Raw genomic sequence first — 25,198 nt, 5'->3', positions numbered from 1 at the left:
TTCTTCTCTTCTTCCCCACCTGTACTCCAATGCTAAGGGGCCTGGAACAACCACCCAGCCTATTTTACATCTTTCCATCTGGGGACTGGGGAGAGGTCTGCATTGAACTAGAAATATTCTCTCTAGCCCCTTTGGCTATCATCAGATCAAATTTCTTCAACCAGAGGAAAAAATCCTGCTTGAACACTTTTTCTTTGCTTTAATGAGGTATTAGGGGAAAGTATTTTGTTTATGAAGAGGAAGTAGTATAGGTGAATGTACCTTTAGGAAAGGGTCACCACCGCAGGAGTGCTGTTAAGAAAAGCTGCCAGATCTGTCACCAGAGGCTCCTGTGAAATGAAGATGTTTCTATACCTTGCGTGTGCATGTGTATTTTTGATGGTTATGCTGGATTTCTGCCATGCCACAGTACTGATTAGAATAATTTATAATAAAAAGGCGGTATGGATTTCAGGAATAGATATTATGATAGGGGAAGGGGGGAATTGGAGGCAGGGAGGCCAAATCTGATATAGATAGATAGATTTTTTTTTTTTCCTGTTCAGTGAACGTACCCTAAAACATAGATTTCATTTTTGCTTTCTGTAGGAAGTTAGTACTGTCCTCAGGTATGCTGCCAGAGATGACTGCTATGTGCTTGCCTAAATACACATTGCGTGCTTATGCCTTACTGTTTACTTTGAGCAGGACTCAGGATATTCCAGGCACTTCCCAGATGCAGATGGATAATCTCTACTTCCAGTATTCCACAAGTCAGAGGCAGGCCAGAAGAAGGTACATAGGTGGGAATTCTCAGATTGCTGAGATACAGAACAAGATTGAAAGGAGCCAGGGCCCTTGAGAGGAATATGAGTGAGTGGCAAATACGTGCAGATGGAGTGAGAAGGATACATTCAAGGGGCTCCATGAAAGAAGTGGGCACCATGCAACTGAGTGTTCTGACTGCTGAGCTTTCAGTCCAGTCTGCCTTTATCAGCCAGCTAGGCCTAGTAAATTAGTGCATTTTGCTCCCTGGTGTGTCTGGAAAGAAAAGAGATCCTTTGCTTTGCTTCTGCATCACAAGTCAATCCCTGATCAGTTCAGAGCTTCTGACATCTGATCCGTCCCTTGGACGCTTTCTCCTGCATTTGTCAACAGATGATATGATGGAGTGGAGTTCCTTGGTCATCTTCTGCATGGAGAAATGCTGTGAAAATGAGCAAGCAGTGGGTTGAGGTACGTGAGGTAAATGTACAAAGTGAGACTAGACAAGGCCAGCAAGAAGTCTTTTGGGGGTTTTGTGCATGTATTCTTTTGGGCAGGAAGTGTTTGTTATCCGAAATTCAGTTTTTGCTGCTGTTAAGGCCCCTGAACATGTCTGCTACACAAAACAGAAAACAAAAAGAAAATGTTTTCTCTTCAGTTATTCTGGCATTGCTTATGTGATCGTAAATCGTTCCTACTCCATCTGGAAAGATGGGATGCAGAGCTCTTTTCTGAGGAGGTATCTAATGCAAAACCTGGTAGCAGCCAGCAATTGGCATGACAAAAGGGTTACAGCTAGTGGCTGGCACTCTTCCCATCCATCTTGCCACTGGAAACATAATGCTTTGCAGTGTGCTTGCTTGTTCTTCAGGCGCTGCTGTGCAAAGCCAGTCCCCGGGATGTGTAACGGAGCAGTTGCATGTCGTCTGCTTTTGTTTGTGGTGCCTCCTTAGTGGCACGAGAATGGGAAGTGGGACTGAATGCAGTGGACTGTTTTTCTTCAGTAGAGTGCAACGTGAAGTGGATGAGAACAGTGGGGTACTTGTGGAGTGTCCTCTGGTGTGGGAAGATGAGCAGCAAGGTGTCTAGCACAGGCAGTGAAGCATCAAGTGTGGCAGGAGAGCTTGTTTTGTTTCTAACCTTGTATGCCTTGTGAAGGACAAGGCAGAACTTAGAAGTATGGAGTGCACTTGTTTTTTTGATTTTATAAATACTGTAGATTTTGTTCATGTAAGCTGACTGCACTGTGTATATTCTGTCCTCCACTTGATTTGCAAGAAGACCAAGGCCCTGGCTCAATTAACTTAGTTTCAAGTGTTCCTGTGATGCCAAGATTATATCACCCACTTTTTTGTAGATAGGTTTATAACATGGTGTCAGAATAAGCAGTAGAAAGGAGATCTCCTAAATTGTTATCTTTTTCTGCTGCTGAGTTTAGACAGGAACTGTGCTCATCTTCCAGTAGTGCCCAGCTCTGATGTGCCTTTCAAACCTTCACATGGAAGCTGGATGTCTTCTTGCTGAAGCTCCTTGAGGCCCTCCTGAAATAAATCAGATGCATTTCCATGGGATTGGATATGTATTCATGTCTTCCTTCTTTTGAAGGAAGGTTGGAGATGAGATAGAAGAGAGTCCAGGATACTCTCTCCCTTGGGGCCTCGAGTGCTTTGAATGAGTTGCTGTTTGGACCAGTTTGCAGTGCTGAGGTTGGTGCCTTTTTCTCCCTGGGAGCTGTATGTACAGGAGGAGCCCTTCTGTGCACATTCCCTGCTCTGCATTTTAGGCAGTGTTTGCTCCTCCTTTCTGCATGATGAACCCGTGTCTCTTCTTAATACCTCCTTTCTGCTTCTTTGTGGTGGATGGATGTAAGGCACAGCCCTGCTCCCAGTGTCTCTTAGCTGACTCTAGACAGTGACACACTGAAGTCAGTGTCTGTCCTGCTGAAGAGGGACTTCATCTGTCTGCTTCCTCCCAAAGGACTTCAGGTAGAACGCTGTGGAGTTGGGGTGTGGAATGGTGTCCTGGAAATCCCAGCCTTCTAGAAGGAAGCACTGCTGCACACTAGCACTGTTTTGTACTTGGTATCTTTGGAGGGCTTTTCTCTTACTGCGTCCCAAGCATCCGCTTTTATCTTTCCCCTGATACATTATATCCCACTGAAGACCCTTCAGGCAGAGATACTTTGTTCCTTTCTTTAGCTTCGTGATTGCTGTTTATGCTAGAGTGTAATAAACACAGTTAGCATTTCTGGCTTGTTTCAGGGTGGGTACTTGAGTGTGAAAAAGATTTGGATACATTAACTCTGTCTTTCCTAAGCAGATAGTATCTCAGACAGAGGTAAGACTTTTCCTGATACATGAGGGCTATGGAAAGGCAATAACACTCCCTGTGCTCTTGAAAACATTACAGTAGCTTTGGTAGAGTTGGACAAACAGTATGGGGGTAATAAGGATAAGAGGGTAAACTACATTGTCTTTCTTTAAAGACTGGCTTCCAGATCATGCAGAGCAGAGTCAGAAGGTAAAGGCTGCTCTCATTGCGCACTTCACCTGCAGTGTGTGTCCAGTTGCAGCATGCTGAATGTATGCAGATCTGGTGCTGGGCTCAAAAGCTGGGGATTCCCAAGGCAAAAGAACTGGGTTTGCCTGTGTCCTTGCTCTCAGTATGCTGAGCAAGTGCATTTTTCCTCTGTAATGTGCTCAGTGTCTTCCAGCCTGAGTCAGCTGTGTGTACTGCCACTTGCTTGAGAGACTGAAAAGCAGAATCTCATGGCCTGAATTCCTCCTTAGGCTCTGTGCTTGAAGGCCAGGAGTCCGCTGGAAGGAAATAAAAGATACAGGGACGTGCATGCAATTTAGAGTGTGTAATCTGGCTCCTCCTCTCCTGTGATGTCAGCATGCTATAAGCATGTTGGAAGCTATTTGTTTGTTTGTTTGCTTGCTTGCTTTTTTGCTTTTTTTGGGTTTGTTTGTTTGTTTTCCTCCTTCCTTTAAAGTTTGGGACTTATGTTGCAATCTGGCAGAACTGGGTAATGCTTTGTTACCTTTCAGCAGCAGTTGCATCAGGTGTTGATGCTTGAGCTCTGAAGGTGCTTTGCCGTGTTCCTAATGCACTTGTCTGTGGAGGAACTGAGCCTTTGGGGGCTTGTTTATGGACATTAAGAGTCTGATTTCTCTCTATGTGTGCCCTGGTAATCTCTGATTACCATCCTCTCCCCATTTGGAAGAACTTGGGCTTGATGATAATGAGAGATGCATCAGCTCAAGTAATTTGTTTGAAGATATTAAGCTTTGTGCCTACTGAAGAATGTTATATCCAAAGCTTTTGAGGAGTTCTGCCCATGATGCAGTGCCACTTATGGAATTTGTTTCATCTATAGGGCCAGATTAAATGGAGCTATTAAATGTATGTTGCCGTTCCTTGCACATCAAAAAGTGAAGTTCAGTGTCTGAGTTATCATGGGGCACTGCAATGAGATAAGGACTCATCATAGCGTTGCAATAAATAGCAATGTCATTAAAAGAAAAAAGGCTTTTTTTTTTTTTTTTTTTTTTTTTTTTTTTTTTTTTTTGGTCTATAAATGTAATTGGAAAAGCCAGAAATCTTGAGTGGAAATTTTTAGTATGCTGAGCAGATTTCTGTGTGCAGGGGGTGTCTGAGACTTTGATTGCTGCATGAGCCACGTAGCTGTGGGATATGATACCAGGTAAGCAATGATACCTGATTTCTAGTCCTGGAAGGGAAATGAGTGCCTTATTATTGGACAGCTTTATGAGGAGTGGCACTCTTCATTAGAAGGCAGCAGTGGACAATGGAGCTGTATTTGGCAGATGTTGACTTTAAGCTGCGCAAGAAGGATTTTTTGATCATTAGCCTTAAACTGATTATTTCCTACTAGTTTCGGGACTCATTGTTTAATTAACAACCAACCAAACAAAAAACCTCTGCTTTTTCTACCTCTACGTGAAAAGTGTCAGCTCAGTAAGCAGATGTCGTTCTATGAGTAAGGTGAAGCAATAATGCAAGAGGAGCAGTGAGGGGGAAAAACAGCTTCCTGTTCTGTGGTGTTTCTGATTTGTTGTTTTTCTTCTTCTTAATTACATGAAGTTGGAGGAATGAGCTGGTAGGATATGAGTATTGCCAGCTGGTGAATAAGAGCTGTGGTCAGGGGTGTCATGCAAGCATGAAGCTGTGGAGGACTGGGATGTGTTGGAAGGAAAAACAAGAACAATTCAGGCCAGCACATGGCTTTCTCAGATAGAATGCAAATGGAGGGAATGTCTACAAAGCCAGTGCCCAAAGATGGGATTCTGTTCCTTGTTCGAGTTAAACCAATACACAAACCAGTTCACTTGATGTCCCCATTACTTTGGACTGCTTACCTTTCCAGTTTTTCTAGCTTGTGATTTGGGCAGAATGAGCCAGTAGGGAAAATGATGATCTAGAACTGGCTTGACTCGTCTCTGTCTCTTCCCAGAAAGCTCAGTTTCTTCTCTACCACCAAAACAGTGACTGGCTCTACTACTATTGTTCAGAACACCTGAGACTCCACAGTGAAATCATCTGCCACTGCTTAGGAAAGGAAAAGCTTTCAAGCCTTTGCCAGCTCCTTCTGTGCTTCTCTACTCACTATGGCTTTTCTACACCATACACATGGTGTAGCAGCTGCGGCTTGAAATTCACTGGGGCTTTTCCCTCGCCCTGCGGTATCTAACTGTATCCAGCCCTGGCACCTTTACAAGCATAGACAGCAGAGGCTGTGCGTGAGGCCAGCATCGTGTGTGTGCCAAATACACTGACGACAGCCATGCTCTTGCTGTGCCTTCTTCTGAGGTGACCACAGAGCACAAAGTAGACTGGCCCGTTGGAAGCCGTGCTGCTCTCTTCTGGCTTGAGGCCTCGATGCCTGCGATAATCTTGAGTAGATACCAGGGAGTAGTGGGAAGAAAGCTTTTCCTTCTTGACAGAGTACCAAACACCTGAGGGATTCCTGGGACAAGTTGAATGGAGTTTTCTTACCCTATGTGTTTGAGAGCGGGGTGTGGTACCAGGAGACTGGATACTCAGTGCAGCATTTAATTTGATTTTATAACTCCCCTATGGTGAGCTTGTGACATGTGTTTCTGACTTAACCAAGAGCCACTGCAGGTGCAAAGCCCCTTCGTGTCCTTCCCTGTTTCTGGAAGTCCTGACAGGCTTCTGGCTAAACAGTCAACAAGTCCACAGGGTCACATTGATGTTTTGATGCCTGTGGAAAGAAGTTGCCAGTAGGAGTCTTTTTCTGGCTTATGTTGCTGACTGTCAAAAAACAAACAAACGAGCAAAACCTAAACTTTCTTGAACTGAAAAGCCACCGAGGCTGTGTACAGGCTGGAGGGTGCAGCATGGCAGTGGGCTTTCCCTCATGCTTTCAAAAGAGATTTCCCTGACATCAAGGTAGACTCCAGTCCTTCATCAGAGCTGGCTGAAATCAGAGGTCCATAGCTGAGATTTAAGGATTGTCTTCTCTGGTTCTCTTCACTACCAGTTTTTCCTTCTCCACTTGGGGCATTAGTATAGACTTTGTGCTGTGTTCTCACCTATTGGTAAGGGCCCCGTGCTTTTGTATGCTGACTGCGTATCGGTAGATACAGCTGGTATGCTCACTCTCCAAAAGGGTTTCTTTTGTCTTACTGGTATTGCCAGAAGCCATTGTCAAGTATGTTCTGTCAGACTAAATGAAAAGAAACCTCTGAGTCTCAAGAACTTGTGAAGAAGCCTGAGTAGGGAAATAGTATCTCTGGCAGCCTCTAGGCCCTCTGACACAAAGATCACAGGAATCCATGTCTTCCAAGACTCTGGGGAACAGGGGCTGGATTTCTTTTCTTGCACTGAAGTTTGCCTACCTCTGACAAGACGAATATTTTTTCAAAGTAAAAAAATGCAAGTTGGCTTCATTGGAATAAGACAAAAAAGGATATGCTGAAAACCTGTAACCAAATCGGCTTGAGCTTATGATTACTCTTGCAGTAATTGGCTCTGAGCTGCTGTAACATCCACATGTTGTACTGAAGTGTTTTTTGCTTGCTCCTAGATTTCTTTTCAGTTTTGTGCGTGCACAAAGAGGAGGGAATAGCACCAGATGACGAGGCAGGAAACACTCATGCATTTCAGTGACTGATGTTCAGTGCCTAGAGTTGGGAGTAAGCCACATCTTAGACCAGGGGAAAAAAAAAGATGAAGCTGCTGAAGTAGTTTAGTGTGTGGAATGGAGCCTGGCAGGCGAGAGGCTGGCTGCAGCACTGCACGTCTTCCTGGACCAAGTGAGCAATGCTGAGCTGGGGAGCTGAAGAGGCTGAAATCCACTGTTGGTTCTGAGTCTGACAGATTTGGTAACAGAGTTTTACCAGAGGATCCAGTGGGAGAAGTGGAGAGGACTGAAAAGTCTCAGAAGACATTCAGAATGCTGCATGTACTCATGTGAGGAATACTGCTTGGGAAGAGGATATTCCTCCATTAGAAGGATCAGGAGATCAGCTGAGACCATTTGATACGGCGTTACATAGAAGTGTAAAACTCAGTCATGAGGTTTTCATTTTTGAATAGTTAGCAAACCTGGCAGTGGTGATATAAGCAGTTAGAATTGTGATTAACTGTGGTGCTTTTAATTTTGTGGCTGAACCAAAAATGGGGGTTGGCTTTAACTGAAACATGAAAAATCACAGTTTGCTGAACGTAGCATGGGGTGGATTCACCTGCAGAGGGAAAGGGAGTGCTTGTTCTCTGCTGCTCACTGGCAGCTAGAATCTCTCCTATGTGATGGAGGTGTAATTACAACTGTTGAGCTCCCGTATTCAAAGCAGTGCTGAGCATACTCTTGAAACAATTATTCAGACCAAAAACTTCCTGGCATCTATAACAGATAAAACTGGAAGTCATTCAGGGTGAGAAATAGAGCTGTGTAAGTGCAGAGTGAGTGAAAACGATTCCCTAATGAAGAAGCAGTAAAAGAGCTAAAGAGCACAGCTAAACAAAGGTCATACTGTGTAGACAGAATGTAGATAGAGGCTAAGCTTACTTAAAATATATAGAGGCCAGTGCAGTATAAAATGAAGGTGGGCCAGCCCATGGAGTATTGTCATGCATAGATAATAGATGCATGCATATATAGAGAGAGAAATAAATAAAATGGATGTAAGTATGCAGTGATACATTCTGAAAGCCTGTCATCAGAACAAATTGCAAAGCACAGAATGCACCCAGGTTCAAAAAGCTGTAGCTGGGAAAACAGAATACCAAGATCACCATAGAAATGGTGTTCCTTAGGAGTCGCTTTGTTTACAGCAACTCTTTAAAGCTCTGCAACACGCTGGCAAGCAAATTCACAGAAAGTGAATTTCTAACTAAGGTGTTCAGGCTAGGTGCAGTGAGATTTCCAGCACACGGATGCAGAAAGGATTGGCGCCAGCCTTACCCAAGCAAAGGCTAGTCCCCCTCAGATTCTCTTGCTGGGCCCAAGGTCAGCCCATATAGCAAAGCTCATGTTGGTGTGTCTGTGTGAAGCTGCGTAGTACAGCTTTGGTGTGGAGCAAAGTGTCAAGAGCCTGTTTGGAAATACTCTGCTAATGCAGTTTTACAGATGTATTCTTTAAAATCCATGCTCAGTGCATACAAGGAGGTTTAAGGAAGTTATACAAGATGGTGTGCGAGGCTTGCATCAGCAGCTGTGAGTATGATCTGTACTGTGTCCCCCTTGTCCCCGAGACATGAACCAAATGTGAAAGCATTAAAAAGAAGTGTTGCTGAATCAATGAAGCTGTCAACCAAATGATGAGGATGTAGCTGCTGCTGTGAAGAAATAAATGCTATTTTGAATAATAGTCTTTATACAGAAGGTCTAAATGAGGCCACCTTGAGAACTCTTTACCACAGTGTGGTTACATGAAGAAGGTACAGAGATGAGAAGACTTCCAAAAGAGGAAATCATGTCTAGACTTCAAAATGCCAATTCTCAATTTTGGTAGTTATATCCTGTCTGGTATCTTTGTGCCAATATGGAGGAGAAATAATTGACTGAAAGAGAGAAACAGCCAGTAGCATAAGGAGATGCCATGCATCATTTCACAGTACGAGATCTCAAATATTCATATGGAAAATTATCACCAACCCTTAAAAATTGTTGCAGGTTAGGAAGCTGTTATATATTTTATTGTCTGATAAAGTATCAATTTTGTACCACTTTCCGCAGGAATGGGAAGCCTTGTGAAAGCAGTCTGAAAGGTCTTCACTAACTTGCATGCTGCAGCTGATGTGCTTCAGCACTTTGTTAAGGATTAAATGTTTTTGCTTTTTCCATGTTTTGGCTATACCGGGCTCTGGGATGCATTTGCTGGTTCCCAGCTTTGTTTTTTTTTTTTTCCCCAGATATCTTGAAGAGCTTAAATATAGCTAGAGCATTGGACCCAAGGAGAAGAGAAGTTAAATTCACTAACTTCACTAGTTCAAACCAAATTTGCCCAGTTTTGCATATTTTGTGCATGCTGTGGGGGAAGGGAGGTCTCAAACTCAGTAGTTCCCTAAACAAGAAGGAAAGCAATCATTGTTTGTGGTTAACTTACAGAGCAGCATTAATGGTCTCTAGAACCTCGTCATACCGTTGGCTCAATAGGAACTTGAGAAAGAGGAGTTCTGTGAGGAGATGGGATGAGGTGGAGTTACAATTGTCAGGGGAACCAGTTGGTGTGCATATGAAGATGCTTTTGTGATGCACTCATGGGAAGAAGGCAGAGGAGTGTGTACTTTGGTGACGAGGGGGTGAAATGCCCAAGTGGAACCAAAAGTCTTCCGTGCACCAACTTCTTCACTCAGGTGATGGTGATCTGTGTGTGGATCTGAATACTAGAAGCTTCACTTGAAGTGCAAATAATTGAATTCTGTGTTCCTCAAATTCAAACATGTAGTCCTTTTTTCCCAGCAGAATTGGCAGGGTAATTTGAATCCAAATGCATCTTTACACTTGTTGAGACTATTATTTGTAATGGATGAAAGTTGTGCTTGAAAATGGAACTCAATACTGTCTCGCACCTTCTGTCTCTTCCCATCTTTGCACACTTACTCACAATCAGTTTGTCCCCTTACAGGGAATGACATAGAAGTACAAGTGTTATTAAAGAAAAAGTCAGACCTCATTGGATTTATTTTTTCCTTCATGGGTTGATAATATACTTTAGCATATTTCCATGCAGCAAACTTGAGGTGTTTTACCTAACACTGACCTGAGGCTGAGTCTGAGAAGGGGAAGGTAACGTGGTTACTTTGAAAGCTTATAGAGAGTAAAACGTAGCTATTTCATCTATTGTGTCAAGTGTTCCAATTTTCACCTCAGCCCTTTAATTCACAGGTATTTTTCTAATTCTGTAAGCTTTTTTTTTTTTTTTAAGGGATTTTATTGATATCCCAATCATTCTTTTACTCTATTGTGTTTTCCTGCCATTTTTCTCTACACAGTGGTGGTTTTTACAAAGCAGAGAGTACTTTCTTTTTGCTTTGCTGTTTCATGGAGGCAAGTGTTCCTTTTTTCTTGCTGTTTTACTTCTGGTATCAGAGTGGAAAATAAAAGTAAGTATCCTGTCTCACATCTGCATGTGCCCACAAATAGACACACGTACTCAATCTCCCACATGTGCACATGCAGGCAGGCACACAAGGAGTTTGTTCTTGCTTGAGTACAGCCAAAAGAGGCCGGACACTGCTGTCTTCAGCTCAGTGGAAATTGGCACCAGCCCATCTCCAGCAAACAACGGCCTGACGTCAGCTCACGCAGTGGTGATAGCAGTATAACTTGAGAGATTTTTCGGCTGGCCAGGCTGTTGAAAGGCTATCAGTGGGTTTGATAATCTCTGGCTGCACTTGAGAGGAATCACTGCAAAGGTGGGGGCAGGAACGGCTGGTTAATGACAGAAATAATAGAGCAATTCCTGATAACTTTGCAGAAGTGGAGAGGTGGTTTTTAGGGCTCACGCTGAAGGATATTTGGATTCCCATCTTGGCAGCTGCAGTCATTCTCCCCGTTGTTATTTCCAGGTTCTGAAATCCTGGCTACTTGATAGCATTCACGTTAGCACCGTATTGGAAGTTGGAGAACACTTAAAGTGCTGTATAACAGTCAGTCAAGCAGATGATGAAATTTGACTTTTCTATTGTGCTGAATAATGCACTTTCATCATGATTTTCATTCCTAATGTTTGCTTTATACGGTGTAGATACAGCTCAAAGAACAGCCAGGTGTGATACCAAGCTTTTCACTTGGTTCTGTATATTCCATTTATATTAATGGGATATAAGCACATAAACTGTTGATGCCCCAAAGCTTGTCCACAACACCCAGGAAATGTTTACTTGAACGGTGTTTCATTATTCTTCATTATCAAATTAGGCTGGAATAAAGGCACCCTTTGGTGGTGCTGGGTTCAGAGAACATCTCTAGGAAAGCAGCAGTTTTCCTGTAGTGCTCCAACTGTGTCGATGGCAAAGTTAGCAAAGCTTCCATGGCATTTCTGAAGCAGGGTGGCTGTGACTTAAATTTAATAACAGATGGTTCTCCTCGTAACCCGACAGTTGAAAGAGACTTCTCTATTGTTCAGCACTCCCACTGAAAACACGTTTCCATTATGAACTTACAGTATTCCTATGCCAAAACCAACAGTTAAAAATGAATGGTTTGCTCTGGTAACAGGACAAAACAAACATGAAAATCACTGTGTTGTGTGACAGAAAATTGGAGTATTACAGTGATGAATTTGATAACCCTACCAGAACAACTACTTGATGGGTTATTCTTGAATTAATGACACTTCTAAGCAAATATTTCAAAAATATAAAGAACAGCGCATCAGATTCTGCTTTGCTTCTTGTAGTGCTGCAAAGATGGCAGGAAGTTCATGTTCCATCCAGGCCCTGTCGTGAGGGGTTTACAGACTTTGTGAAATCTTGGAAGGGAATGCGAATAGCTGCCAATATTAACACTTGCTAGTGTACAAACTTTATACTTGCTTTCAGGGTGTATTTAAACTGGGTTAATAGCAGAAGGTCTCAAAGTAAGGAGGGACAAGAACAAGGAGAGGAAAGAAAAATGCATTTTTTCCAGTCTGGTGTTTGTCCCATTAATAGCTTTTGACCAAATGTGATCATTTTCAATTTCTGTGGAACTAGGCAAAAAGATAGGGATTTATGTGGGCCCTTAATTCTCAGCAAACTCACAGAGAGCTGAAGCAAGCATGGAACAGATCTGCACATCTCGCCAGAAGAGAGTGATCCAAGTAGGACTGCTGATCTTGCAGAAGGGAAGGAAAGGGTGAATAGCAGCACTTTCAAAACCAGGAAGGTCCTGATGTGCAGTGAGTCCGACTGTCCTGGAAGTCTGGTGTGGCTGCTTGACATCCTGCTCCCAGAGGGGCTGGCATGTGGCAGGGCCTGGCCATTTGTCACTTCTGAGAAAAGCCCACAGCAGTTGTAGAGGACACCAGCAGCCAGCCTTCAGCCAGCTGGTGCTTGAGTGCTTGCAAAGCATGAGGATTGCCCCATGCAAGCCTCACCTTGTCAGCGTGCAGGAAAAAGGCAGAGCTCCTGGATTGCTCCTGCCAGGCAATGCCAGGTCATTCAGTAGCATTATGTGTGAGGCTTGTCACAACCCCCAGCAGAACTTCCCCTTATAAAAACTATACAGGCAGCTAGCAAAGACAGTTAATCTCTAAGCTGCAGCCTCACTGGAGATCTGTTGTGCCATGAGGGGGAGGAGACATGCAGTAGGAAAATTACGGTAGTGTTTTTCTGTTCTTGTTTTTTTTTTTTTTTTTCTTCTCCATCCTGTACTGTCTCTCATCTTGTCCACCCAGCCTGCTGCTGCTCAAAGAAGGAGATGAGCTGCTGGGAAAGGACTGTGTGTTTTGCCTCCTCCTCCCAGTGGGTGACTTGCATTTGTTGCCCATCTTAAGAGTTAGCCAGAGCTGCTCATGCTAACCTTCTCCTAAACCACAGGTCAGAGAGGCACTGGAGCATGTTTTCTCTTGCTAGGAACCTACTGAATGGCCTTTTGTGTAGTCAGCCCTCCTCTGCTCTGTTCTGCATGTAATAAAGCTTCCTGGGTGTCTGTGGAGGCTATGGTTCACTTTGTGTTGGGCGGTGTTTTAAATCTAGCTTTAATGTGGCCGGAGATGCAATAATATGGAATCTTAACTGGCTAAAAATCAAAAGCTAAAAAAAAAGCAAAAAAAAAAGCAAAAAAAAAAGCTTTAGTTTTATGGAGATAAGTTGATCTGTTATCAAGCTGTAATTTTGGTACAGTTCAATCATGAGTCTTAAAAAGAATTATCCTTCCTCAAGGATTCAGAAAAATCCTGTGGTCAGCCCATTCAAAGCGATGTGGTAAGGCTACTTAAGAACTGATGCTGGATACTTCTTTTTGCACTCTCATTATTTTTGCATCCATGCTCATTGATATTTTCAAGATTTCTATGAAACGAAACCAAAGGAGTGAAACTGAAGTTCTCATTTAATCATTTGGCTCAAGTACCCACCAAAAAGCCACTTCAGATCCTGTCTGAATTTTGGTATAGTTGCAGTATGTGGTAACACTGCATGCTCCCACCATCGCATCCTTCTAAAAGAGTTACAACTTTACTGAACAGTAAAGCACCATCGTAAGGATGGTCTCTTCCATGCTTGATAGCGGTGTTAGATGGGAGCAGAGTGCTCAAGCATCTCTGGGCAAGCCTGAATGCTGGAGGGAGTGTTTCTTAACTGGTGTTTGCCTTGGGAGCTTTGCTGCTTTAGAAGGTAAGCGCTGCTCCTTGGCCTGTTCTGTGTCTGTTAGAGCGTGAACATTACCAAGATGAATGAGGTGGAGGACAGTCCCCAGTAGCTGCTGGGGACTTCTTGTTCGTTCTAAGATGCTCCTGCAAAGTGAAGGAGCAGAATAACAACGCAGCATCTCTGATGGGCTCCATCCAAACTCAAAAACCCAAACGCACTCCCCAGGTCTGGTTTTTCACCTTGGCTGGGTCCTCACAGCTTTCGGCACAAAGGTGGGCCCCCAGCCGGAGGAAATCAGCAAGAGCAAAGAGGGAAGGAAGCCATAGTGCTCCCATCTGTTTCACAGTATAGAGATAACTACCATAGCCTACTCCTTCCTTGGTTTTATTATTATTATTCCTCCCCAGTGGGCACAGTGCTTTATGGAGCATGTGATGCCTTTGCATCTGCTCCCTTTCTCATGTCTCACTCAACAGAGGACTTGCTCTGAAGTTCTCTGTAGTCTTCTTCTCAGCCTGGAAAGGCTCTTCTTGTTTCACCCTTTCAAAGATATCATCAAGCACAGGAAATTTACTATCTTTGTTGGCAGTGCCATGAAAACTCAACAGAGAGGGAGAAGTCAAGAGAACCAAAGCAGGGACTGGGTAAACTCATGGAAGTGGGCTCTCATGGTCCTGTTCAAAGCAAAGTGGAGATCTGGGAGCTGTTTTGACAATCTGGTGAGAAATGCAAAGCCCTCTGTTCAATTGCATGGTAGAACTGCTACTTGCCGAGGCCCCCTGGCTTTGCCCTTACGAATACCTTATTTTTTTTATACCTGATTAAAACAGTGTGGTTAAAAGTGAACAAAGAAATTTTTTTAACTGACGAGTGTGTTTCAACGCTAAAAAACTGACTCAACTTTCTCAGCAATACTATAGCGTGTTGAGCTAAAGTGGCTGAAAACCTCCTTTAATTACGCTGAATTTATTTCTTTTTGGTAGCAGTAACACTCGAGCAGTGGCACGGCAACAAAGACTGCTTTGAACGAGCAGTTCTGAGGGGTGCCATCCCGCTCCCTTCCCCCAGCCCCATCTCCCAGTTCCAGATGAAGAAAACAAGTTGCTGCCTCTTCAAGATTTTTCTTGTCCTTTCTGCTGGTGACAGGAGTAAGTGTTAGTAACATCTGCTGGCCCGGGCTTGCTTCCTCCAGCAGCACTGGTCTCTGGCAGGGCTGCACAGAGCCAGGAGCCACAGGCATGCTGTGCCAAGCACCAGTGTGGCTTGGCCAACCAAGGCTTCCAGCAGCACGGCGGCTGCAATAGCAGCAGCACGGCTCAATGTGACTGGCAGGGCTCTGCTTATCTCCTGGCACTTTCTTAGGCCCTAACTCTCAAACGGCAGGGCTGGTGGTTTTGGTTTTTTTACTTCTCGTTGGTGTTTTCTTTTTTCTCTTTTTGAATAATGAATGTTATTTTAAACAAAACAGCCTGGGGGGATAAGCAGCTCAACATGTGGATCTGAAAACATTTTCTATTAGCTTTAGCTTAGAAAGTTAGTATAAGTGACAGATGTTACAGAGAGCACTTTTCTTTTGCAGTCTAACTCCTCTCTGTGTTTCAGCAGTGTTTTGTGAGTCACTAGTGATTTCTTTCTTTACCCTATCAGGCTTCCTTGATGGTGACAGTAACTGGGAAGGAAAGTATATCCCTATACATTTTAAGAGGGACGTAGCATCTGTAAAACCACAAGAAAATGAGGAGTCTGTGAAAGCTGATGCAGGCCATGCTTTATTTATTCTGCACTTGTCTGCTCCAGAATTGGGTAGACTTCCCTTTGGGTGGAAGGAACAAAATTCACTGTGTTTTGCTTTGCTTTTTTAGAGTAAGGCGTAAGTCTCTTAGCTGCCTCTTAAGACCGGTTGGTTGGTTACGTTTTACGGACTCACAGAATGGCCTGGGTTGAAAAGGACCTCAAAGATCATCTCGTTTCAACCCCCCTGCTATGTGCAGGGTCACCATCCACCAGACCAGGCTGCCCAGAGCCACATCCAGATGAAAAAATAAAAACAGAAAACCAACAAACTGAAGGGAGTTGTGGAGATTCTGTTAAGTCACACATGAAGTCGATGTAAAAACTTGTGAGCATCTAAGGGTAAAATGTATTTTGGACTTGTAGTAGTGATCTTTGTGCTTGCTCTCAGGTTCTGTAGTGCCTGTGATATACAGAGGAAGAACAGGCAGCAATGCTGTGCTGCAGATTCAGTTCTGGGGGGAGATGGGGAGAGTTCCTTTTCTTTTGTGTGTGATTTCCTGATGTGAGAACTTTTAAAGACTCTTGTAATAGCTTGTCTGGAGATTTTCTACTGTCTACAACAAGACACAGCCTGAAATTATATTATCCCGTATTTAACTCAAATCAGCCCTATACAATAATGCAGTTGTTTCTTCCTTCTAAATATGCAGTGCGTGCAGGGATGATTCAGGAGTCTGCGTGTGGCTGCAGCAGAAAAGGACTTTCATGGCTTGCTTTTGCTTTCTCTTCCTGTCCCCTCCATTTTCATATGTGGCTGTTAGGCTGTTTCTGATGGACTGCTCATTGCAGAATCAGTGGAAAGTGAAACCGTGGAGAGCGCTGGGACTTGTGTGAATTCCCTTGGTTTTTGCACTGCATGCCGTCACAGGCACTGTTCTTAAAACAAACAAAAGCCTCAGTGGACTGAGAAATTAAAAATGTCAATCGATAAAAATGAAAATCTGAACTGCCTAATGCAGTTGCTTTGCACTGTTTTTAGGACTGACTCTAGGTACTTCTAAGTAGCTGAAAGTGAAAAGATCAGAAATCAAGTCGCTAATACAGTTTGTCTTCAAATGCTTCCTCTGGATGTTTAATAGTGCGTCCCTGAGGAAGTCCCACTCTTAAGCAGTGTGACTATGAAATCATTTTGACTCTGCAGAGTAGGTATCTGAGAGCTCTGGGGATTTTCCTCACCTGACTCCCACGGCTTCCTTTCCATGGTCTTCATTGCAGTGACTGCAAAGTTGTTGTGATCCACATCCCTCAGAGTCGATGCCATCTCCAGTCGAAGCAAATTTAGAGGGGGGGCAGGAGTTACCACTGCAGCATGTACTCCACAGGCATACAAACCCAATCACGTTACTGGTCAATTCTAAAGGATCCTGTAAACATTCTCCGGAGGGTTTTAGAGCTTCTCTACAAATAAATGCAGAAGCGTTCTGTGCTTTTCAGACAGCTTTTTCTAACCATGATGTGAACTACGCTCATAATATAGCACATTCATAACACTAACAAAAGTAACTCAGCAGGTCCTACTTTTAAGAGTTAATCACAAAAGATCCTAACGCACTTTGCAAACAATGTGTGCTTGCATGCAGGAACTGTTCCTCTCTCCTGGTACACAGCCTGGCACTGGATGGAACACAGAAGCTGTCTGACAGCAGGATAGCACAGGAGGCATTGGGTCAGGAAGGGTGAGAATCTATGAGATGCAGTGCCAAGCTGTGGAGAATGTAAGGTAACCAAAATGGAAACTGATCAGGATTTTTAATAGCTGGCTGATTGAGATGTTTCACTGATCTGCAAAATGTTGGCTGGGTTTGTTTTCTTGGAGCATGAAAACCTGCTTGTTCCTTCATTAAACACTACTGATTCCACATGTGCTTGTAGGACAGTTCGTGAGCAAAGGTGTGGGGGTGTACAAGGTGCTGTGCCTTCACTTCTAGATGGTAGTGCAGAATCTGGTTTGAAAGTGGTGTTATCTGTGTTGCATGAGGGCATCTTGTATCTCCTTCGGCATCTGTGTGGAGAGTTGTTAGACTGTGAGATACCGTACTGCATATATGCAGCTGGGTGACCATATAGCGGTTTCCCTATGGGTAGGCAAGCCTTGGGAGAGGAGGGCAATGCTGCTGCACCCCCACCAGTTCTGGTATCTACAGCAATTGGATTCTTTCTTGGGGATCTTTCCTTTGCCCATTGACCCAACCTGACCCTGCTTGGCTTTGCAGGAGCTGCCTGGATCACAGCTAACGGTGGAATGTCTGTAGACAGAAAAGTGCAAAGTCTGACACTGATCCTACCAATGAGTAGGAAGGCGTGTACCTGCACTGTGTTCTTAATGAGTGTTGAAGCCAAAACATCCACGCATTTCTCTTTTCATCTATTATCAGTAAAGCATATTTAAGAGTCGTCTGCAAAGCTAACCCCTATGAAAGAACAAAGACAAAAAGTAAAAACAAAAAGTTAAACAATTTCCAAAGCCACCTCCTTATTCGGGATGGGCACGAACACTGTCAGAACACCCTCATGCTTTTCTGACAGTATCATTCAACCTTAAATTGAGGTGGCCTCATTCTGAAGGGCTGCAAGGAGCTCAGTCTCTGATTTTTTTCCTGCCATGGTGATTTTTATGCTTTTAGCAAGACTGGAGGTGGGTGGGCAGAGGATGTCTTTACATATTGGTTATTTCACTTCTTACTTTTCCATGTAATTTCAGTCTGATCCCTTGAGCTGCTACTCTGACAGTGAGTTTACATTTGAGTTTTTTTAGTTTATTAGGTTTTGCATAACAGGTCAACTTTTTCCCTTATTTGTCATCAGACAATGCTGATGGTTTTAGTAGGGGTACGTTTTGGGTGCAATTCAAGGCATAACGTTGTCTTTTGTGTGTAAGTAGACATGAGCACAGAAATATTTGTAGTGACATTTGTTCCCAGCTGAAGTGAGTGTTCTTGAAGCGTTGGTTTTGTAGGATTGTGTGTACCAAGAAAATAAGAAAAGAGTACTCAAGAACACTTTGTGTTCCAGAAACTGGTCAAGATCTGTTTGTCTCCTGGTTTCCTTATTCAAGAATTTTTCCATTGCCTTTGTGTTTCCCAAGGCAAACCGGGCAAACTTCAGCAGTGGTTTAAATGTGCTGGGGATAGAAGTTAAGCGTAAATGTCACCAAGTTGAGTATCCAGGTGTGATTTTAAAAGTGAATGAAGCAAAACCAGACAAGCTTTGCTTTCAGGTTTGAAGACATATCAGATGGTGAGGGAAAGCAAAAAGCAAGTCTGATACTTCTGATGCTGCTAAAGCAAGCACTGCTCATGAAACCGCTGGCCATTAAAACCTGCTTATTATTACTCCAATGAGATGATGATGTTTTGGGAAGTGAATTGAACAGTTGTAGTGAAGCTCAGGCCCTGGAAATCCAGCTCTCCCTGGCTGTAATGGAGTCAAGATCACTTACAGACCCTTTTAAAAGGGTTCAGGCTCAGTGTGTGGGGGGCGATAGGTGTTTTCCTTCATGCTGCTGGAGATACGGGTGTGTGACTGTTGTCACTGCCCAGAGGCAGAGACTTGGGATAATTAAGGAGGAGCACAGACACCTAAAGAGAGAGAATTACCAATAGCTAGACGTGCAAAATTAAAACAAACTGGTGATTCTAGTTTCAGGTAGTGACTCTACTGGTTTCATACAGCAGAGAGTGTACACAGGGAGTGTTACGTCGTAGTGCCAGCAGTAGCTTTCTTAGCACCACTCAGACAGCCGCAACTGATTGATTTTTGTTCCTCTAATTTTGACTCCTTTTGATCAGTGGGAAAAACAGGTCCCTCTAGGCCAAGGGACCAAACCCAGTATCTGGCAGTCGCGTCTCAGGCCTGGTTCTCCCCAGACTACATTGCGAGTGGTTGTACCATGTGTGACTCATGGCCTAATTAAATAGTCTTAAAAAGGACGCAATTCCCCACATTAGCCGCATTTTTTTACGAAGCATATCCAAGTATTTTCTGTCTCTTGGAAAGTCAGATAAGTGGTGTTAAATCGACATCAGGTTGCCAAAACACAGCGCTGCCTGCCCCGCGCGTGCAGAAACAGGCTGTCCTGTGAGCATGCTGGACGGCTGCCGAGGACGGCTGGCTCAGAAGGGGAGACTTCTCAGGCTTATCAACAAGGGTGTGCAGCTAAGTGCTAACTGGGCCCTCACTTCTTGGATCGAAAAACCAGTGCCAACAGAAATACCTTTCCAAGCCGAGGCTCTCAAATGAAACACCTAATTTTGATTGTCTTGGTACCTGATGTTTTACAACCACAAACTGTTGTGAGGCTATTGGTAATGTGAGAGGCTTTATCCCTCTGAATTATCATCTTTGCAGATGTGTTTCCTTTAAATCTCTCCCGTGTTTTGCGTACTTCAGCTTTTCTCTGCTGCCCCAAATTTGTCACTGCGCTATGCTAATGCATTTTCTGGCTTTCAAAGCTGGCCTGCATTGTTTTGTATTTGGTGGTTTCTTTGGAGGGGAATTCCTTTTTCATTAAGACCTAAACTACCCAATAGCATAGGTGCTCTGCAGATTAATTTTCAAAAAAATCCTCCAGAGCAGGCATCTGCCTGGAAGAGCTGCTAATTCCCAGGCTGCCATAAAGGAGAGAAGGGCAGAGGCTGTGCAGGATGGGGCAGTGGGACTCAGGTGACCCGAGTTCAGTGCCAAGCCCTTCAACATTCCCATTGCTGTAGAGCATTTGCCATACCCTTTACTCTATTGAATTCCTGATGATGGTATTTCCTTACCCTATCCCTCCAATGTATCTGTTTAACTTCTGTGGTTTGTAGCACAGAATTGTGCATGCAGATGTGGATGTATGTGTGGAGCAGGACACAGAAATCTCCCAGCTCAGGGGGAGGACAGCAGTCAGCATCACCATTCTGGAGCTGCTGCGATCTTCCATCCTGGGAGCTCCTGTATTTGAGGCTGATCATCACTAGGTAACTCCTCAGTGTAGGAACAAGAAATCCACTCTTCTCTGCAAGTTGTATCAGCACAGACATCCAGCTGGCACCCCCTTTCTATTGAGGTTTTGGGGATTTGCTGGCTGCAGATGTAAAAACATTTTGCTACTTCAGTTCTACCTTGACAGATTTCCCTCTGAAAGCAGCGTAGTGCTGCAGCCGCATCTGGCTAAGTGTGGCATTGCCTAATGTGCTTGCTGCTGTGAAGCCTCCTGGTTTTTGCCCAGAAAAGGCAAAAACCTCCCTAACAACAATCTGCTGGATCTGATTTATGGATGCAGCATGCTTTTTCTTTCTTCCTGCCACATCCCTCTTACCTTTCTCGAGTAAGCATACAGTAGGTGCTTTTTGCAATTGGCGTTTCCCTCCCCTGCTCCCTCCCTATCAAGCACACATCACATGATAGCAGGCCTCACCCAGGCCCAAGTGACTGCCTATCACAGCGTGTCGTCAGCTGGCACTGCTCCCAATTCTCCAGAGCTGGCAACTGTCCTCTTTTCTTTGATCTTCGATAACGGGAACAGATTAGCGTTGGGAGCAGCCAGAGCGCTGCTTTATGGGGCTTTATTCCTGTATACCTCTGGTTTTCCACAAATCTTGCCAAGTGAGTTTCCTGATTGTGGGCTATGTCATTTGCTATTCTCCCCTTCCCTGCCCCCACCCATTTCCTGACATCACTTTTATTTTAAATCCTTCTGTAGCAGTGGTCCAGTTCTGCTGGAGCACTCCACCCAGTACTTCCGAATGCAGTAAATCTTGCTGATCGGGGGATTTATATGGTATACAGAGTTAGGAAAACTACAAAGCTTTGCAGTGCTTAGAAACAAACAAAAATCTTCATTTCTCTTCTGCAGTCTCCTGCAGTGACTCTTTTTTTTTTTAAAGCTCTGATGTTAAGAAGCAGATAAAACACATTGCTTTTGTAGACTACCATCGTCATCTTCCGATGTTATGGACCATGTTTATTTGGACTCTGGCTGCCTTCAGGTGTAGGAGCTGGTCATTCTGAGGCTGAAACTGTCCAAGGCAAAGGCAAGGTTTGTGCTCCTGGTGATTATGATAATCTCTTGGCAGTCTTGTTGGCATACACCGTGCTCTCTCAGCTTTCCTATCCGTAAAGAGAAAGCTGGATTCCCTCTGGTGTTAGGACCAGCTACTTTTCTGCTGGAAATCCCAATAAACCAGTGAACTTGGATTTCCTTATTTCTCTGGCATTTGATTTTGTCCCTGTGCCTGCTGCTTCGAGTCACAGAAGTTAGGCACAGGCTGGGTTTTGTCTTTTGCTTCTCTGTTAAGCATGGGAGATGGGTGTAAAAGAACACGACAAATTCTGAGTATTCCCAGCATAAAGTCAAAGTCTTTGCAACTGCGTAAGCAGGAGAGGGATTGGATGGATTTTAGTCAAATGTGTTTGTACCTGGTCTCAGCATGCTCCTCTTATTAAGAAAACTAATCTATATAACAGTGGGCAATTGATGGAATTTATAGCCCAGTACTATGTGCTACAGGTTTAACAGACGTTGTCCCGTAGGACACCTACAATTTGCTGCCCTGAAACACTGCCTGAGATCAAAGAGCCCTTTTGCCATATTGCCCACGAGCTATGGATGGTGACCAGGTGCTGCTGCAGCCCAGGGCATGCTTGGTGCTTGTTCACGTGGGAGAGAGGAAGCTGAAGGGGTAACTTGTCTGTGAAATGCTTTCAGGTCCTTCCAGCTCAGTTGTCTGATAGAAATGCAGCCAGCTTTTTGCCTACTTCTATCTCCTTGCCTTTAGCCATGGTTTAATTTTTGCTTACCTTGTACCTGTCTACGGTTACCCGCCATTGTAGCATAGCCTCAGAATTCTGGGTAGAACGTATCTGGTGGGAGATGTCTTGAGTGGATTTAGCAAGCTTTGCTTCTTGCTGCAGGAGTGATGCTTACTGGTGAGAGGAGGTGGAAAGCTTCAAGGATACGGGTCCTGCAGAAGGGACCCTGCCTGTTTTTTGACAAGAGGCATCACCATTGGTTCTTCTAGAGGCCCATCATCAGGCAAATGTACCTTTTCATTTTGTCTTGCTGAGGCTTTTGCACTTTATCTGTGTGTTTTCTCCCTCATGCTAGGTTGAATTGCAGCAAGGCAACTGATCTGAATTATTTTTGTTATTGTACTGTGGCAGAAAGCAACAGCCCACTGCAAGCAGAGCATGTTTGCACGATACCCTCACCGCCCTCATCCTGCACACTGCGTTGTGGCTCTTGGGTTCCTTCCAGGGGAAATTCCAGGCATCGGCTGTTGGAGGGCCCGGTGTCACAAGCACACTGTCCTCAGTGGTCCTCCCCAAAAGTGGTGCACAGTGGGGATATTTCTGCTGTGAAACCTCATTACACTTGCAAATGATACAGATGTAAGAAGAGCGCTGAACTTTCTGGAGAATAGGGTTAAGATTCAAAACCTTGACAACTTTGAAAAGCCACCTGGGGGAAATAAGAGGCAGTTTGGTAAAGGACATGCACGAAGTTGTACTCTTAGTGAGAAGAACAGGCAGCCCAGATACTGCGTGGGAGATGGCTCTGCAGAAGGGGGCTGGAGCTGATGGTGGCCCCAGGGCTGGCACAAGTCACCAGGCTTGTGCAGCTGTGATAAAGACAAGCTGGGATTTATAAGCGAGGAGGGTGCAGAGATCCTTCCACCCAGCACAGCTTGGTGAGGTCTCACCTGGGGCCTTGAACCAGTTTTTTTGCTTGCAGCCTTCAAAAACAGCAAAACAGCTCACACAGGCCAGGTTTGTTTGTTTTTAAAAGAAAAACAAATCTAGAGGGAAATGGCATGAAGGACTGGTGATTTGTCAGGCATGATTGTGAGGAGAAAATGAAGGCACTGAGGTTGTTTCTTCTGTAAAAGAGAAAACTGAGGAGATGGATGGACATGGTCACACCTGCAAAATGTAGGAGGGAATAAGATGTTTAGCTTATTCCTTGGGAAGGGGACTCTATCTGTTGTCCATGGTAGCCGAGTGCATGGCGATCCTGATGACAAGCTTTCGCCAGAAATCTGCAGGAGTGTCTCTCTTTTTAGCTAATGTATTTATTTCTGTGGTTATGTTCCCTCTTTCTCTTCCATTTTGCAGCAGGCCAGCATGAGAAGGGTGCAGTGCAAAGGGAGACCTATGCTTCATCCTGCAAGCCAGGGGAGTGGGCCAGCTGCAGAGCTGACCTGTGCCTTTGGTCAGCGAGTGTAGCAGCAGAGCTTGCCAGAGCTGAAAAGCAGGGGATTAGTATCCAGGTGTGGCTGCACGAATGCTTGGTCAGAGGTATGTTCTGACAGCAGGTGAGGAGATTCTTGGCTCCTAGTTCAGGGAAGTTTAACAATCAGACTTGGCTTGCACAAGAAGATCAGTCATTTTTCTCTGGAGGTTACCAGGGTGAGAGCAAGAACGCCGCTTTCGACTTGCTGCAGGACTTGGTGGCAGGAGCACACAGAAGCTCTCAGGATATGACAGATGAGACAGATGCATCCTGACAGGCAGCCCTTCAGCACCAGCAGTCAAAAGGTGGTGGTTGCACTGCTGCAGGGGTTCGGCTCCATGTTCTAGGGAGGCTGTCATAGGGACAAGCTTGTTCTCCTCTGTCATGCAGCAACTACTGCAGCAAAGCAATATTAGGAAGTAACGTTTTAGCTGTCTTCCACGTGATTAGTCCTGCTTGAGGGAGGGGGAAGGGCCTCACATTCTCTATTAATCATTTCTTCTTCTCTCCTCCCATCTGCTAAGTGAGTCTCTTGCTCTTGCATACGCCACTAGTATTTGATCATCTTATTGCTATCTTTCTCCCTCCCCCTCCTTGTCGGTTCTTTGTTGAGCCTCTACCCTATTTGCTCCCAGCTTCTTGTAGAGATGCTGCCTAATGAATCGATTCACTCTCCTACCTCTCTTCCCTTTAAAAAAAAAAAAAAAGTGTGGAGGGGAACCCCTTAAACTGCCCAGTGCTTCATTCTCTCTCCCCATTCATTATGTGTTTTCCTGGTGGTCAGCACCTTCCAGCCAAAGTTGTGGAGCACGTGTGGGCAGTGCCTGGTTCCCTCTCCTCCCCTTCGTGCCCTCCCCTGAGGCTGCAGGCCTGACTCCTCGTCCACCTCCTTCTCTTCCAGCTGCTTTCACTAGCCTCCTAGCTCTTCTTGGCATTGAGGAGCCCGGACATCTGTAGAAGCAGCTGGAAGCAAGATGGAGAGCCAATATCCTGCAGCTCACCAGATCTCTTCAAACTTCAGCTCAGGAACCAGCAGCCTAAGACAGAGTAATGCTTAATTTGGTGTGTTTTTACACTGCTTAGTTTGCACTGCGCACTGTTTGTTTGTTTCTCACCATTCCCCCCAAAAACTGCACCTTTAATGATGCATGCCATTTCAGAGCTATAGCAAATCATTCTAGAAATCTTGTTGCCAGTCAGTAAAAATGAATGTTCTTACACAATAGTGAAAGAAGGCAAAGCTAAGCTTTGTTTCCACGTGGATCTTCACCATTACCTGCCAATATCATTGGATGGCTCAAATGACAGAATTTAATCCCACATTAACTGAAATGGGGCCTCTCTCAATCAGCAGCACCACACACTCATATTCCTGAGGGAGGAGCAGCAGTACTTTTGCTGGTTCCCCATCACTTTGTTACCTGATTCGCATCAAAACCTTAATGGGAAAGTGTCTCGGCGGTGTTGTGAAAGGTGATAGTCCTCTTGCCCTGTAAACACTGAGAGCCAGTTATGCGGAGCTTGGCAGGGCAGAGCTGCTTGCAGAAGAGAGCAAAAGAGGTCCAGGATTCCTGCTACTGTTCACACAGAGGTGGGGAAGCTCACGGGTGTCAGGAGTTGCAGCATGGCTTTTGGGAAAGGGCCCCCGAAGGGAAGATT

The 25,198-nt window shown here is 44.5% G+C and overlaps 1 protein-coding gene across 2 annotated transcripts in view; it reads left to right on the top strand.

The window, feature by feature from the left end:
* The window catches only part of SERTAD2 (SERTA domain containing 2), a 74,631-nt gene that overhangs the window by 6,957 nt on the left and 42,476 nt on the right, over window positions 1-25,198 (top strand). Inside the window, exon 1 of one of the 2 annotated variants that reach the window (XM_046938697.1) lies at window positions 1-25,198. This exon is cut by the window's left edge and continues 6,411 nt beyond it. The exons of the other annotated variant lie outside the window; for it this stretch is intronic. The gene's annotated coding sequence lies outside the window, so the exon portion shown is untranslated. 2 annotated transcript variants of the gene reach the window in all.

This window comes from Gallus gallus, chromosome 3, assembly GCF_016699485.2.
Source record: "Gallus gallus isolate bGalGal1 chromosome 3, bGalGal1.mat.broiler.GRCg7b, whole genome shotgun sequence".
NCBI classification, from domain to species: Eukaryota; Metazoa; Chordata; class Aves; order Galliformes; family Phasianidae; genus Gallus; species Gallus gallus.
The sequence above is the reverse complement of the archived record's forward strand: the minus strand, read 5'-3'. Positions and strand labels throughout refer to the sequence as shown.